Raw genomic sequence first — 18,927 nt, 5'->3', positions numbered from 1 at the left:
CATAGGGTAGCTCTATTTTCAACTTTCTGAGGAAACTCCATACTGTTTTCCAGAGTGGCTGCACCAGTTTTCATTTCCACCAATAGTGTAAGAGGGTTCCCCTTTCTCCATCTTTGCCAACATCTGCCATTTCCTGACTTGTTAATATTAACCATTCTGACTGGTGTGAAATGGTATCTCATTATGGTTTCGATTTGTATTTCCCTGATGCTGAGTGATGTTGAATATGTTTTCATGTGTGTATCTGTTGGCCATCTATAGGTCTTCTTTGGAGAAATTTCTGCTCATGTTTTCTGTTCATATCTTGATTAGGTTATTTGTTCTTTAGGTGTAGGGTTTAATAAGTTCTTTATAGATTTTGGATACTAGCTCTTTATCTGATATGTAATTGTAAATATCTTTTCCCATTCTCTCGGTTGCCTTTTGATTTTGTCGACTGCTTCCTTTTCTGTGCAAAAGGTTTTTACCCAATATTTTTAATAAAAGCACAGTTACCCTCTTAACCAAAAGTCAGTACCAACAAGAAAATATATTTCTAGAATAAAACATATTTCTTGGGCAGCCTGAGTGGCTCAGTGGTTTAGCGCCGACTTCGGCCCAGGGCATGATCCTGGAGACCCAGGATCGAGTCCCATGTCAGGCTCCTTGCATGGAGCCTGCTTTTCCCTCTGCTTGTGTCACTACCTCTCTCTTGCTCTGTTTCTCATGAATAAATAAATAAAATCTTAAAAAAAAGAAACATATTTCTTTTTACCATTTCAGTGTGAAAAGAGAAGTCATTTGATTTTAATAACCTTAATTAACTTGCATAGTGTTCTGCTTTGATATCACTGTTTTTTACTAGCATTATCATTTGTTCAACTATTATTTTGCATTTACTGACCATTGAAGTATTTTTAATACTTTAAATATTTTAAGTATTAAAAATACTTCAATGGTAATACTTTAAATATTTTAAGTATATTTAATCAACTTCTTCATATATATATATATATATATATATATATATATATATATATATATATATAAATATCCTTGGAACAGTTTCTAGTTCCCTAATCGAACACTGAATGGCATAGTAGTCATGTCCTGCCACCTCAAATATTTCCTGTCTCATCCCCAATTGTAACTTACCACAATGTGAATTTGTTCATGGGTATTTATTACATTTTACCTGTATTACTATCTAGAACATAACCTAAAACTACAAAACTGTATCTGTCTTTTTACTGTTCAATTCTTGCTACCTCACTAAGGTTGTGGACTAGCCGCTTAATGAATATTTGCTGAAGAAATGGACAAATGAGCCAAATCATAGTAAACAATCAGTTGAATTGCTCCTTATAGACCTGGATTTTGATCTATTTTTCCACCATAGTAACTTTACAGTATTTCAATTATTTCTGTAACATGACTATGCACATATTGGATGAATAAATGATAAATGATAGATGATGATAGGTGATAGATTAGTGATATAAAAATTAATTTTACCCATTTTAATGTTCTAGATGAACAACGTATCTTTTTACTTTTGATCTCAACTATAGTCGTTTGGTTTATTTTATATTTATGTTTGCCTCTTGTTCACAATTATATAAAAAAGGCATGCTTGAAAAAATCAAATAAGATTTATGAAGATACTTTCATTCCACTGTTACCCAGATGCTGCCAAATTTAGTTTTCTAAGTAGAATCTTTTAAATCATTTTATTTCCTTTGGCATAAAAATGATGTGTGAGTGCACTGACATTCTTTCTGAGTCCTTTGAATGTATTTATCTCCTTGTCAGAGAATGAATTATTTTTTTTGCCATGAATCTTTTTAGAAAGAGCATTAATGTTCATTCCTTTTCTTTACACTGTCTGACTGTATTTGTAAGTTTCCTTCAAAACATTACAGCTTGAATCTGGTGGATGCAGCATCACACAGAATTAGAAGATATACATTTTACTTTGAGCTTTTCTTCTCTCCCTGCCACAGGTCAATAATCATTAATCTGATTTATAACTTTTCCAAGTTCCTTTTTACTTCTATTTCCCATTTTGTAATGCTTCTTACAATTTTACTTTCTTTTCATTCTATCTTTCTTTTCATCACAAAACAAATCAATTATTTTAATACACTAACCTGAAGGCAGGAAAAACAACCAGACCCTGGAGAGGAGTCACAATGTTAGTGATTAGAGTATGAAATAAGAACTTTGACTAACATTGAGGAAGCAGACTTAGAGTGTTTTCATGAACAGGTGTCAGGCTCATGGCTTGACCTGGAGGCCTAACACATAGCATTGGCACTTGGCAGTGATGAGGAAATATGCCTAGAGCCCAGTGGACACTTGCTTGAATCAGTACTGCCAAGTTACTGAGTTAGTACACTTGTCTTGAGTTTTCATAGATTGACTTTCATATTTGTGAGGCAGATGCTTTGAATTTCTGATGCAGTTAAGTCTGGCATCTACTTTACCTCAATCCCAGAAACTGAAGTAAAGAGAAAGAGAATTCTAAGAATCTAAGCATCTAATGGCTTAATCGCCCTCTTTGTCTCACTCTCACAGTCTCTTTCTCCCGTGTGTGTGTGTGTGTGTGTGTGTGTGTGTGTGTATGTGTGCCTTATAGAAACCACTTATTGATTTATTAAAAATTATACATCAATGGATGCGGTAAAAACAAAATTTCAATTTTCTGAAAGGAAACCAATATATATTATATAATGTATAAAATTTGGAAAATGAAGAAAATAATTAAGAAAATTTTACTTAATCCATAATCCCATACTTGCACTCCTTTATGATAATTCTCCAATTAGTTATGTTTATTTTCTCTTTGATAGCAAATATCATGACAACCAAAATTGTATGTAGTTTTTTCTAACCAATAAAATGAAGAATACTTGTGCATATAATGCATGTATACACAATGTGTAGTTAATACCTAGACTCAAGCCTTGTTTATGATATGTATATCCATATATAGATTTACACACACAGAAAATGATGATATAGTTAAATTGGATCATATATTACTTAATATTCCATATTTTATTTTTTATTCAACATCATTATAAGTTTCTTCATAAGCATTATGTCTCTTAATATTCAATTGCTATTATAGTTATCTCTTTTACAGTTGGAGAAATTGAACCGCACACAGGGTAAGAAAGTTGTCTTTATTTCCTAAGAATACATTCCTTTACAAGTTCAACAATTCATAAGGTATAAACACATCTGAAACTATAGATATGTATGAATTTCTTTTAGGAAAATTATATCCTTTGCTGGTATTTTCGTGTATGAAAGTACCTATGTCATTGTACCTGAAATATGTTAAGAATGATCACTTTTATTAATATCTGTCCATGTGATATTCTTTTGATTTCTGGATTTAGGTTTTTTTTTTTTTTCACTTCTTTATTATTACTGAGGTTGACTACTTTTCCCTATGTCTATTGACACATATTTTCTTGTCTGAAAATTAGTTTCCCATTGCTTTATACATTTGCATTTAAATACAATGTATTCTCATTATCTCTAAGGAACTTCATGGTCCACCTAATAAACATGCATTGGTTGAATAAACTGCTGATATGTGAATATAATTTCTTATCCCATTATATAACTCAATTCTTCATTGCTAATATGTTGGAAAACTTGGTTTTTCCTTTTTTTTTTTTTTTTGGTTTTTCCAGTTTTAACCTCCACCTGGACATTTCACTGAAAATTTCTATAGAATAATCTCAGTGTAAAACTAATTGAAAGTGTTAAAATTAGTATTAAGATTCAGGATCTCTAAATTTTTATATTGCTCCTCTTGGTTTTCCGAATATATAATCACACCATTTGCAAATAGCTATCATATTTTGCCTCTTCTAAAATTTATATTTCTTACTCATTTGTCCTTATTCAACTTTGGTCATGATAATAGTGAATCTAGACTTCTGTTTTCCTGATTTAAAAGTGATGTTTTACTAGTAATATATGATGTTAGTTAATAAGAGAGTATAACTATTTCTATATTGTTTTTTTAAGTGAAAATCCACTCTTCCATTTTATTTTATTTTTTAAGTTTTTATTTATTTATTCATAGACACAGAGAGAGAGAGAGAGGCAGAGACACGGGCTTCTCCCTCTGGAGAAGCAGGCTCCATGCAGAGAGCCCTATGTGGGACTCAATCCCGGGTCTCCAGTATAACACCCCAGGCTGCAGGCAGTGCCAAACCGCTGCGCCACCAGGGCTGCCCAAATCTATATTGTTAAATAATATATTTCACTTCTAATTTTCTAAGGATTATATGAGAAATTATTTTTGAATGTTTGATGTTTTGAATGTTATTAAGTGCTTTTTCAATGCAAAAGAATAATGTTTTAATTTGCAGTTGTTCTGATATGAAATCTTATTGTTTTGTTAGGTTTTGTAGACTTTTTCATTTTTTATTATTGTAAGAAATCTTATTCATTCATGCTATTATTTAAATACTGTAGAATATTTCAATTTATATTCAGTTGAGAGATCAGCAGCTTATTTTTCATCTGTTTCTGAATAAGTTGCATAAAATTTAAAAGTTAGAAAGCTCTGTACATTTCTAAAGTATTAAAAAATGCATGTCATGTGTATTCCTTTTTTTTTCTTATTTTTCTTCAGTGCCCTATTTTCTATAACTACCTAATCATAAATGATTAGTGCCAGAAGATCAGCTAATCTATTTTTTCAATTTTACCCATGAAGAAGTAGAAACTCAGAGAGCTTAAGTTTCTTATCCATTGTCACAATCAGTAGGGTTCCATCCCTATCCTCATTGCATTTATACTTGCAGCCCCTAGGAAATGGCAGAGCTTGAAAGAGAAAAAATCTGGCTCCCTGAGTCACCACATAGAGTAACTGCCAACCACACAGAAACTGTGAATACACAAGAAATAGCACATAAGATTAAAGTAAAAATCCAGGTATTCAGACTTCTAACATAATCATTGGAAATTTAATTATCTCCTGATTTAATCACAGTGGTCCAAATAAAAAAACAAAGGAATATTGATATCAAGTACATTTTGGTCATGTTATTTAAAACAATAGTCCCAACATGTACTTCTAGTTAGCATATTCAGCAGAACACTTGAAGATAGAAAAAAATATCAATAGGTGAATACAATCTATCAACATTTACAACATTTTGAAATTAGAAGCAACAAATTGAGATAGATGACTCAATTGAGTAATTAGAAATGTGGCTAAGTTCCTCTATAAATACATTATTGTGGGTTTTTTGTTTTGTTTTGTTTTGTTTTGTTTTTGTCTTTGTCTTTTTTGTTTGTATTTTTCTTTGGGGCACCTGGGCAAAAATATGATTATCAGCTATAGATGAAGCTGTCATTCTTATATAATTCTGACATAGGGGTCACAAAGCCAATACACACATAAATAGTGCCCAAATATGTACATTATAAATTCATGATGCCAAAATTAATTATTAAAAAGCCAGAAAGATTAGTCTGACTCTTTTTTATTAATCTATGATTGCAAATAACTTATTTTACATAACAATCAAGGTGTGGTAATAACAAAAAAATCCAGATCTTGTATAATTACATAGGATTAACCAAATAATTTATATAATAAAAATAGTCACAATATCAATTGTAATCCTGCCTGAGATCAATGACATGATGAATGGCATGGATGAAAAATCAGGTTGGCTCAATCAAGGCTAATATCAGGTGAATATTAAAAGCAGGAAAGTGCTATGCAATAAACAAGATATTTTACATTAAAAAGATGGAGTAGGTTGGATGTTATGAAGGAAAACTGAAAATTCAAATTATAACATAGAACTGAGAAGACATGTGATACAGGAAAATAGGAAATGTACTACTATATGTATTACCAGAGAAACATAGATTTGAATTTTTCTTGTGTATCTTATTATTAGTTTTCAAAGATAAGATAGTTAACATTTTACCTGCATTCCATTTAAAAAAAAAAATTGTATTTATTTATTTGAGAGAATGAGTGAGGAGAGGATCAGAGGGAGAGGGACAGAGGAAGAGGGAAAATCAGGTTCCCGCTGAACATGGAGACTGATCTGGGGCTCAATCCCAGGGTCCTGGGATCAAGGGCTGAGCCAAAGTATTAACAGGCTGAACCACCTAGGTACCCCTTAACTTGATATTCTTGAGTAAAGTCACATTTCAAATACTTTCAAATTTGTACTGCTTTCAAATATATGCTGTCCACACATTTAAATACCACCATTTTCAAATTATTATGGCTTAACGTCAAAAAGGGTTTTACGGAGTGTTATTATTTACTAAGTTATTATAATTGTTTTAAAAGATTAGCTGGATTTCTTGTAAATGACATATTAACCTGAATAAATCTAGAAAGTAAATTATCTCAAACTTTTTTTCCTCTCATATAAGTTAATGCTACTTGTGGGGATATATTGATCTGACTCAATCAGAAAACACTTGTAATGTTAATGAAAAACCTGAGTTTCCATAGATTAAACATAGCAAATGAATTCTTCATGATTTGAGAGTAATATTGTGTTGAGCACAATGTGAACATTGCTGTTAAATCTTGTTTTCCATTATTGCTACAAAATGTTCTTAAAAGCATTTGTGAATTCAAAATGATTAAATCTTTTGACCTATACAAATGAAATAATCCCCGAAGACAGGGCATCAAAATTTTAATTTTCCTTCAAACTATTGTATATTTGAGTACTATAATAAATTCATTAGTTTTTTTAATATGATAAAGTTCATCTTGATTTTGCATTTCATTATAATAACTTTGATAATTCAAGAGCAGCATTTGATCTTATGATAATTTTGCCTAAGATATATTATTATCTTGAAGATTTTCTCAGACTCCCATTTGCAAATAGTCTCAGATATTGCAATTGTTTGCTTCTTAAGCACAAATATATTTAAAGGCAAAAGCAGCAAAAATGCAGATAACCACAAATAAAAAAACATTAAAAATAAATAAAAATGTCCTTCCAAGCCCCTTCATCTTATTCTCTTGTCATCCAAGTTTCTTCTTTCTGCTACTAAAAATCTTTTTAAATATTTTACTCAGACTAGGGATCCCTGGGTGGCGCAGCGGTTTGGCGCCTGCCTTTGGCCCAGGGCGCGATCCTGGAGACCCGGGATCGAATCCTACATCGGGCTCCCGGTGCATGGAGCCTGCTTCTCCCTCTGCCTGTGTCTCTGCCTCTCTCTCTCACTCTCTCTGTGAATATCATAAGTAAATAAAAATTAAAAAAAAAAAAGAATTGTTATAAAATATTTTACTCAGACTAGAGCAGGCAGTTTTTCATGTTTCCAGCTGTGAATAGTTCTGAAAGCTTTCCTTCACAGCATACTCTCTGTCTCACAAAAACTGTTCTTAAGGTGAAGGCCTTAAAACAGGCCTGTTAAATACATATAGCTTTAAGGCAGTAGGAAGGAATGCAGAGGGGAAGATATATATCCCTATATAACATTTCCAAAATATTTTGAAAGTATCATAGGGCTTTATGAAAAATTTTTATTTAAAAAGTTTGGCCAAATATGTTTATTTTTTTAAGACTCAATTCCACATTCATTCATTCATTCACTTTAAAAATATTTATTTCCTACTATGGATGAGGCACTGTCCTTAGTAGAATAACTGTTGTGGCACAAGAGCCAAGAGAATGCTCTCCTTTTCTCTGGCCTACAGAGCATCTTCACTTAGCCAGCAATGGCCCATATCATGTATTCCATGTGATATCCAATTCCTCTAAGAACAGATCAATGTCTGATTATGGAAGTGCTTGGGAAGCTGATGACCTAGAATTTAAAAATGTTTTATATATGTGTTATTCTCTGGCTTCCAGCTCAGATATAGCATCTCCCTGCTGTATTTTCCAATTTTCTGTTTGGGTTAACTGGCTTATTTTTCACTGACAATCAATTTGAATTGATTTTAGGAGAATATCTTTATTTATTTAATCATAAAATATATAACAATATATCAATATCCAACTTTCCAATGCCAAGCACTAGGAACAATTTTAATAATATATTTATTCCAGAGATTTTTTAAAATGTGAACATTGATTTGAAGGAGAAAAGATGTATTTGGAAGGAGTAGAGTTTCCAGAGTAAACACTAATTGGTTGTAAGCTGTAGCTGTGTGACTTTATTCACATAATATCTTCAGTTAGCTAGCAGCAATGTTTACTTCATACCTATTGTGAAGAGTGTACAAGGTGATATTCTTGTGGTTTTGATTTGCATTTCTTTGGCAGTAATATTGAGCATCTTTTTACATATTTGTTGACCCTTTATAAGTCTTCTTTGCATAAATGTCTAGGAATACATGGGAACCACATCTATTCTATTTTAGGGGATCAGGGAAGCTTTCTTTAGAGAAAAATAGGGAGAAATTAGTCAAAGGAGTGAGATAAAGAATGAGCAAAATGTTGCAGGCAAAAGAAACTGAGAAGACCCATAGATGACAAAAGGTATAGTTTATTGATTAAGCTAATGTGTCTTAATGTACTGCATCTTAAAACAGGAAACTTGTATATCCACCTCAGAGAGGCTGATTCATTAAGATCAAATGAGATGAAAAGGTTAGATAATGTACATGAGAATATGGGCATTTCTAACTTCACTATGGTGGTTTCTCTTTATAGTAAAAACTTATTTTTTAATTGTTATTTAGTTTTTTTAATTTGTTGAAGTACAAGTAAAAAAAATGTCATTAAATTCAGTTTACAGGGATCCCTGGGTGGCGCAGCAGTTTGGCGCCTGCCTTTGGCCCAGGGCGCAATCCTGGAGACCGGGGATGGAATCCCACGTCGGGCTCCCGGTGCATGGAGCCTGCTTCTCCCTCTGCCTGTGTCTCTGCCTCTCTCTCTCTCTCTCTCTCTCTCTCTCTGTGACTATCATAAATAAATAAAAATTTTTTTAAAAAAATCAGTTTACATGTATTACTTTATTTGTAAATATAATATATCTTATTGTCATTACAAGGCACTTATATCTTAGATAATTAAAATTCCTTATATAATGTAAACATTATAAATCTAACATTTCCAATTATCTAAGTACTTATGTGTCTAAAAAAATGTTTCCAGTTATTAAATTAGTCTTATAAATCTAATTGAGTTAAGCTCATAAAGTTGACAAATTTTAAGCTCTCTTAAATACTACAGTATTGCTTAAAATCTTAGAATTCCTTTGTGATCTTAAATCATCAGCATAAAGGTAATTAGTCTATTTATACATTTAAAACAGAAAAATAAGGTTTACCTATTAGGCTTCTTATCTGACAAGTTTTTTAAGTGTAATAAGTACAGTACTAAATATATACAGTTGTTCCAAAAATAACACAAAAATTCAGAAAATGTGTTTGATTTTCTTCATAATTTTTAATGTTTACTTCATTATTCTGGAATTCATATTTAATGTGCTTATCTTTTATTTATTTTTTGTGTGTGTGCTTATCATTTAAAAATTACATCATTCCAAACAAATCAGCATTCTAACTAGAGGTATTTGGCCAGGACAATGATCTCAATTCTTGCCTAAGGCATTCACTATGAATGTGAAAACCTGAAGTCAGGAGAATAAAATCTAAGGACTGCAGGGCCTCCAGTCTGATTTCATCTTAAACCTACAACTAAAATCCCTCATTTGCTGATTGAATTTGATAAATTTATTTACTGCTTAATTCTGGTAGGACCACAATTTCTTTAGATATTTCCCTATCATATTGAACTCACTTAATCCCTTAATTGTTTGTCACTTCATTCACATGACTGACATACAGCCAGTGCCAGGCACTGCCCTAGGCAGTGATGTAGAACCAATACACAAATGATGAATTTTCTCATGAAGCTTACATGCTAGTGGGGTTAGTTTCGTAAAAGAGACAGAAAATTAAGATTATCGGAGGGTAACTGAGTAGCTTCTTTCATTAGTAGCTTCTTTTTCATTTCATAAGCCCTTTCAAAAGAAAAGAAACAAAGGCTGTAAAAATCAGGGAAGAGACCTGTCTGGAGTGAAGTGAGTTGTATTGAACATAATGTATTCAAGTGCCTGAAAGTAAGTTACTCAGGCCAGAACATTATAAATTAAGGAGATAAAGGTTAGAATTTCACCCAGAGGTCAAATCTTGCAGACGCTTTTATGCAAAGATAAGTTTGGGATAAAAAGCCAGTGTTTTAAGCAAGGGTGTGGCTTGGTCACATAAAAAAAAAGAAAAAAAAAGAAAAAAACCCTCTAGGGCAGCCTGGGTGGCTCAGCAGTTTAGCGATGCCTTCAGATCAAGGCCTAATCCTGGGAGACCCTGGATCTAGTCCCACCTCAGGCACCCTGCATGGTGCCTGCTTTTGTCTCTGCCTCTCTCTCTCTTTCTCTGTGTCTCTCATGAATAAATAAATAAAATCATGGGGAAAAAAAAACCTCTATTTATGGCTGTGTGAAAAATATATTTTAAGAAGTGAGAATGTAAGTAGTGAAACAAAGATGCAATTAACAAAATGACAGGATAGTGAGATAAACATGGAGTTGGTGAGAAATGGCCAGACTCAAGATATATTTTAGGCATGAAATAAATAAGACTTGTTGATGGATTGAATTTGGACACTAAGTATGGAAGAAGAAATCAATGACAACTGAGGTATTACTTTTGAGATAATAACATTTGAGATTTGGGAAACATAGTTGGGAGAGTTCTATTTTGGGCATGTTAAGTTTGAAATGCCTACTAAACATTCAAATGGAAATGTCAAAGGCACAGTCTGATATATGAGTCTGGGTGATGAAGACAAGTCAGGGTTAAGGAACATATTTGAGAGTCATTGATATGTAGGTAGGTGTATTTAAAGCTGTGGAAGAGCTGAGATAGTAAAAGGAGCAGGTAACTGTAAAAGATAAAAGAGCCTGGGGGCAAATGCCACAGCATTTTGAAGACAAGAAGAAAAGGAAGACAAGAAGAGAAGGAAGACAAGGAAAAGAAAAGAAGAAAGAAAGAGAAAGAAAGAAAGAAAGAAAGAAAGAAAGAAAGAAAGAAAGAAAAGAAAGAAAGAAAGAAAGAAAGAAAGAAAGAAAGAAAGAAAGAAAGAAAAAGAAAGAAAGAAAAGAAAGTTAATAGGTAATACTGTAGAAGAAAACAGAAAAAAAAACCCAAGGGAAAAAGAGCTCAAGAGGGAAAACATGATCAACTCTGTCAAAATATTGAAAAGCAGCTGTGTAGGCACTGGATTTGAAGACTCAGTGGTAAGATCCAGACCCAAAGCTGACTAGAGAGAGCTGAGAAGAGAATATGTGGTGAAGAAATGAGGACAGTCTTCATACAATAAATAAATATTATATTAATAATACGTATTTTCTTGTTCTTCTATTAAGTATAGAGATGAACTAGTAGCTAGAAAAGTGTGTAGTGTCAAGGAGTCAAGCAACTAATGTTTTTAGTGAAGGAAAACATTATTATATGATAAAAGAATTAAAACAATAACATAGGCATATTGGTGGTGCTAGGGAGACATGAGATACTGGCAAGAACCAAATCTCTGAGAAGTAAGATCAGTATTCAATTGAGGGTGGATCTTTTACAGGAATTAAGTCAGTTTATTCATTGAAACAAGAAGGAAGTAAGAGAAACAGTGGGTGCAGGTAGTGATTTGGTGGTGATAAGGAAAGGGAAAATATTTCAGGTTATTTCCATTTTTCTCAATATTATGTTAAGTAAGATCATCAGCTGAAAAAGAAAGGGGACTAGATTTAATACTTGTGAGGAGATAGAAGTTGTCAAACAGACGTTTTGGAAAGAGCAAAAAGTATACTAAGAAATGGATGGGTTGCTGGACACTGATAGGTATCCATTTGTAGTCTAGGTCATGAATTTGAGTGAGACTCTTCAGCATAGTATTGCAGCGTTCTGATATGTAGATGGACTAGATAAATTCTGTAAGAGTTGATTTTCTACCAGAGGAATTTAACAGGAGGAACAGATGAGGGAGCTAACAATGTCTGCAAAAGAGAAATTATAGCAAACTACCATGAAATCGACACTGGGACAGAAGAATTTAACAACAGAACAAGGCAATAGAGTAAGAAAAAGAAGTGCTGATGCTAGGTGTTGGTGGTAAAGAGGATAGTGGTGTGACATGGAAATGGGGGCAAGTGCTAAGTAAAGGAAAACACATTGATGGTGAGGAGATGGAGTAAATGAGAGTATTAGCTACAAATGTTTTTGAAGTCCAAAGGAATAGTGACAGAAAGAATATGAAAGGAAAGGTGTTAGGTCAGGTGACAAAGCTATCATTAATGAAGAGGAATGACTGCCTTGGGGAAACCAACATAGTAATAATACAAGGAAGTAGCAGAGGTGACATGAAGACATGAAATTCATCGTGAAAATCTAATAAGAAGGGAAACTCACAAAAATATTTCATTTCTATTTCTAGACTCTATATTCTTAAATGAATTGTTCTATTCAACAATATAAATATAATTTTTTTCACTTTTAAATGAAATCTTTTATGGGTATAGAAATAGTGATTATCTATAACAAATACATATACACCAAAAAAGACTTTAAAACCAAAAAAAAATTCACTTCTATAAAACCTTTTAGGGCAGCTCTGGTGGCGCAGCAGTTTAGTGCTGCCTGCAGCCTGGGGTGTGATCCTGGAGACCCTGGATCGAGTCCCACGTCGGGCTCCCTGCATGGGGCCTGCTTCTCCCTCTGCCTGTGTCTCTGCTTCTCTCTCTCTCGCTTTGTGTCTCTCATGAATAAATAAAAAAAAAATCTTAAAAAAAAATAAAACATTTTATTCATTAAAGAAATATATATAGAAAAAATTCAAAATATGTGCTACATCTTAGAAGAGGAGTTTGAATCTTTTTCTATAAATGGTCATTGTAATTTTTTAGGGTTTATGGGACATATAGGCTCTATTGTGACTGCTCAACTTTTGCCACTAGTACAAAAGCAGCTGTGGACAATATGAAAAAAATGAATTTGTGGTTGTGATCTAATAAAATTTTATTTAGAAAGACAAGTGAGGGATAAATTTAACGTTCTGGTTTAGTTTGTCCACACCTGAGTTAGAGTCCAATAACCCACTTATTTAAGAATAGAATCTCAGCTCAAAACTCTAGTGGATAATAAAAATTAATAATGACAATGTCTAACTATATGCATAAATAAACTATATTTCAGACCAGGTTTTATACCTAAGAATATTTTACGTTATAAATACTTAAAACTATAGCAATTAAAAACGTGCCATTCACAGTTGTTGGGAATTCTAAAGATACATCATATAAACATATCCAATATTAACAACATACATAAGCGTCACACATATGTATGTGTTTGAAAGACAAAATAAGATAAAAGACCTTTGAGGGGAAAATTTATCATCCCAGTTGCTCTTAGAAGAGTTCATTTATATTCCCTAAAGTAGAATCTTATAATTGTTATTCAGGATTTATAAGATGGAATAAAAACAAGTAAATAAGATATTCAAAAGTGGTTTAGAGTGAGTTCCAGTTTCTGATTTGTCATTTAAGGAATTTGAAAGTCATTGCTCCTGTCCCCAAACAAGGGGAAAAAATAAATAAAAACTGAACCATCTGAAAATCAACTCTTATTAGATGCATCAGTTGAAATCAGAGGGCAAACCACTGCCCCCCAAATTGGAAAGACAGACAGGTGAGACAAAGAATCGCAACTTAAGCAGAACTTCAGAAGAATAAACTGCTGCTGGAACCAGTACCAGGGAAGGAAAATGCAATTGTAATTAACAAATTGCTGAAAGTTAAAATTTATACCAGGCTTATCATTTGCAAACCACAGAAATCAAAGATCAAGAGAAAAATCTTGAAAGAAGCCAGTTTCAGGAATTGGGGGGAGGAGTGAATTTCACCTATAGAGGAACAAAAGATAAGAATTATAGCCAATTCTCTTCAGAAACCATGAAAGCAGAAAAAAAGTGGAAAGTTTAGAGAAAAACCCACCAACCTAGAATTCTGTACCCAATGAAATTATCTTTCAAAAGTGAAAGAGAAATAGGGACTTTCTCAGGCAGATAAAAATTGAGGGATTTCATTGCCAGTAGACATGCTTTGCAAGAAATGTTGAAAGAAATTCTTCAGAAAGAAGGAAAATTATATAGATCAGAAACTTAGACCTGCATGAAAAAGGAAAAACATTACAGAATAAATAAATGGTAAAAATAAAAAAACATTTCTTAAATGACCTAACAGATAATAGTTTATTTAAAGTAATAACAAGTAACTATTTGGTGATTATAGCTGGTGGGAAGCTATATGTGGGAAGGAATGGCAGAAACGTTACAGGGATTAGAAGAAAGAATTGTAAGTACTCTGTTATGAGATATTTCTCTACTCAAGAAGTGGTATAAGGCTACTTGTTTTTGTGGGTTTCTTTAAAGATTTTGTTTTAAGTTAATCTCTAACCCCAACATGGGGCTTGAATTTACAACCCCAAGATTAAGAGTTGCATGCTGTACTGACCTAGTCAGGCAGGTGTCCCTATATAGTGTACTTTAGTTTATTATGCACAAATAACACAACTGCTGGAAAAAAAAAAAGACAATGTGCTAAGAAAGGAGAAGAAATAAATGAAATCATATAAAATGCTTAATTAAAAGCAGAAGAGACAAGATATGAGAGACAAGGCAAAACTAAAAAATAAGGGGAGTAGTTAGGGTGACAATTGTGGTAGATACCAAGGTAACCTTGTCACCATTCACTTTATTTTTTTTTATTTTTTTATATATTAAAGATTTTATTTATTCATGAGAGACACAGGGTGAGAGGCAGAGACACGGGCAGAGGGAGAAGCAGGCTCCCTGCAGAAAGCCTGATGTGGGACTCGATCCCAGGACCCAGGATCGTGCCCTGAGCTGAAGGCAGCCACTCAACCGCTGAGCCACCCAGGCATCCCTCACCATTCACTTTAAACATCAGTGCTCTAAATATATTTATTTATTTATTTACTTACTTACTTATTTATTTATTTATTTAAAATATTTATTTATTTTAGAGAGAGAGTGGAGGTGCGTGAGTGGACAGAGTAGCAGAAGGAGAGAATTTTCAAATAGACTCTGCTGAGTACAGAGCCCATATGGGGCTTATCCCACAACCCTGGGATCATGGCCTGAGCTGAAACCAAGACCCAGAAGCTCAACCAACTGAGCCACTCAGCTGCCCCTAAATACACTAATCTCAAGACTTTGACTGTCAACAGTAGATCAAAAGCAGAACCCAGCTGTATGTTGGTCTCAAAAAATAAATTTAGTATACACTTCAATGTTATTCTGCCATAACATAGTCTTTCCATGCTATTCACATTTATGTGACCTCTTAGCCTGGACACTAATATCTAAACACATTCAATAATATAGTGATTGGAATATCCATGTTTCTTAACTGAGTGAAAGTGCAAGGCATCTCCCAGTGTTGTCAGCATAGTGTTCTATTCAGATAAGTCATGAACTGGGCTATTCACCTAAAGCTTTATGCCCTTCCCCAACTCCCAGTCTGATTTCCAGGTGGGGCTCGGGGGCCTGGCAGAGAGTTCATTATAGTGGTCATTTGTATCATGGTGATGAACCTTCTGGATTTTGACCTGATTCAGTAATTAATACTAGTGGCAAAAACCTTTAGAGAACATGACATAACAGCCCATACTGAACAAGTGACCACATATGCTGTACAACTGAACATATACTTGGTCAGTACTATTGAAGAAAACAGTCTGTACCCTAAGCTGTTACATTTCCCACTAGACTGTCAGGTAGATTGAAATCCCAAATACATCTCCATTTGGGTATGCCATGAAACCACCTACAAACATTCTTTGCATGCTTTGGGAGAGGATTTATCATAAATATTTGGGTTAGGAAGTCATAAATTTAAAACTCCAGAGAAGAGCTTACTGATAATATCAGGTGAATAAAAACATGCCCAAATTCACCTATCTTAGGATGTAGGTTTCCATTTCTGATTTCCTTAAATATGTTTCATTCTCATACTTATTCTTATAGGAAAAGAGCAAACCCAGTTCTTACATACCATGGGCAGCCACAGTCTTCTTCCCATTATACTCAAGCAGATGCCTTTGCAATATACCATCTTGATTTGTGGCCGCATAAAGTACAAAAATTAAAGCAATGGCTGCTTGGCACTTTCTACCTCGTATGTTGGTACTTATTTCTTGTAGTCATCTGGGAAAAATCTAGAATTGTAAACATGCCCTATAAGCCATAAAGTGAAGAGAGCTATAGTCAATCACCTGTAGGAAGTATCAATAGGAGCCAATATTGCATTACTTCTTTTCACCAAATTATCCAGGTGGAATGTTTAGGAAGAGCTTTTCTAACAACAGAGGTTTCTCCTTGTACTAGCCTTTAGTCAGCATGATATGCAAAAAAGAGAACTAAGTGTATTATTCCCTTGTTCTGAGTTACTGTCATGGAAATATCTTATTGCAGTGCTTGTAAAATTGAGGTGCATCTTCTAGGGTGTCCTCATTCCTATTTATTATCTGTTTCACAAACATCTTTACCCCATGGTCAATTTATCCATTTCTGCCATAATGTTCAACATAATGTTCAACCATAGAACCTACATTAATAGTAATATAGTAGCCTTGATAACACTTCTCCTTGGCCCACCTGCCTGGCAGGTAAAGAATCATGGCATCATTCCTGTCAGTGATTATTGGAACCATTTTCACAAATACCTGTAAATTGGTACACGAGGCAAAGTTATGATCCCTCTGACATACTTTAGGAAGCTTAATGGTAACCACTTTATGTCACATGTAATGATATAAATGTTGCCATTTTTTAAAAGATTTTATTTATTTATTAATGAGAGACACACAGAGAGAGAGGCAGAGACATAGGCAGAGGGAGAAGCAGAACTCGATCCTAAGACCCCAGGATCACAACCTGAGCCGAAGGCAGACACTCAACCACTGAGCCACCCAGGCATCCCAAATGTCATTTTTTAATCTATAGTAACTTCCATGGGTATATGTAAGTTTAAAGATGGATCTAGGACCACTTAATTACACAAAATGAAAGAAATATTTTAGGGGGAAGAGTAATATAAATTTGTGTATTTGCATTCTTCCCCACCACCTCATTCCTACTTCTCAATCCTAAAACCTGAAGTCCATGCTTTACTTCCTCTCATATTCATTATAGAGACAAGATGAGCTAAAAGATTAAGCCAACCATATGAGCCTTTCTTTTTCACTGTTTATGTAACAAGTCCTTCAGTTGTTCATTCCAATTTTCAGTGAGACAACTGCTCTTGAGGGTGAAAGGAATGTGGAGTGTTTCAGGTAATATTTTGTCTTATTTCCTGTTTGGTTTTGTGTCTAATCATTGCAAGCTAAATAGAGAGAATTTGCTGTTTCAAACTTTTAATTGTATTCTCTGAGGATGCTCGTGTTACAAAGTAAGAATAAATATGCATTTCAGTTAACAGTCATTTGTCACCTCTCAAAATGGTCAAAAAAGTCAACAATGCACCCAAAGGCTTTTTCTGGGGAATTTTATCCACAGCTATTCACAAACATTCATTGCCTATTGATGATGGGCACTAATTTTTACCACATTGGTGGTTTTTCTCTCATCTCAGTCCTTTCAGGTTGCTGTAACAAAAGGCCACAGGCTGGGTGGCTTATAAAGGACAAAAATTTATTTCCCACATTCTGGAAGCTGAAAAGTCCAAGCTGAAGGCACCAACTTCCTGTTAAGGTGAAAGCTCTCTTCCTGTTTCCTAGCCCGTGCCTTCTCACTATGTCTTCCTCTGGTACAAGAGTCACAGCATCTCTGTTGAATTTTTTTAAAGGAACACTAATCTCACTCATCAAGGTCTCACCCTTCAGACCTAAGCACTTCCAAAAGCCCCTAACACCTAATATCATCTTCTTTGGGGGTCAGGATTTTAACATATGATTTTAGTGGCGGGGAGAGGCTACCAACATTCAGATCATAGTACCTCTGGTGCAAGAGAAATGGGTCATCTCTCTACACACTGGTGAATGGGCTAAAGCAACTGCTTGCCTACATATTTTATGAGCTCAACTAGGAGATATATTAAGGCATCTTCCTTTACATTCCATAATTACTTGAGTTGGAATGTAGACTTTTTATTTTTGGCGGGGGGAAGAGGATGAACAATTACATGATCCAATTGAATAGTCATAGATATTTATATATGCAAAACACTCAGTCCTGCCCTATATCTTCCTGAATAGTATATATTTGATATCTAGACATTGTCAGAAGACTAATTTACAATGCTTCAGTTATTAGTAATAAGATATTCATTAGTGTACTAGATTAATGTTGTATCATTATAAGTATCTTTAATAACTCATTAACCAGTAGAAATAAATGTAAGAGCCCTTTAATTTCAAAATTTGTATAATATTCAATCTCCCTACCTATAGAGAAAAGTACTTACTAGGCTAATGTCAATGATCAAAAATGTAAGTTATGACCTTTTAATAAAGTACCCTTTATTACATAACTTGTTATTCTGATACATCTCTCCTAAATATTGAGTCTAATGAAAATATCCCAGAAAATTGACATAAGGAAACATATAATTTCCCTCCTTTAACTGGATGAAAATGAGATAAAAAAGAAAGAGCAATGAAGAGTCAATATTATTGCAATGAAGAAAAATAATGCGGTGGCCAAAGAATCCCACAGAATACTAATGTCAAAAAAAAAAAAAAAAAAAGAATACTAATGTCATTTGACAACTCTCACAAGTCAAAGATAGGCTTATATGATATTCTCACTGACAAGTTCAGTCTGTTCTTTGAGCTTACCAAGTGCTGGCAGTCATAAATCAGTCTGAAGAGGCAGGCTGCAGGCAAAGCAACTTTATTGGCAA

The sequence above is a fragment of the Canis lupus genome, chromosome 28 (genome assembly GCF_048164855.1).
Source record: "Canis lupus baileyi chromosome 28, mCanLup2.hap1, whole genome shotgun sequence".
Classification (NCBI taxonomy): Eukaryota; Metazoa; Chordata; class Mammalia; order Carnivora; family Canidae; genus Canis; species Canis lupus.
This window is presented reverse-complemented; position numbering follows the sequence as displayed.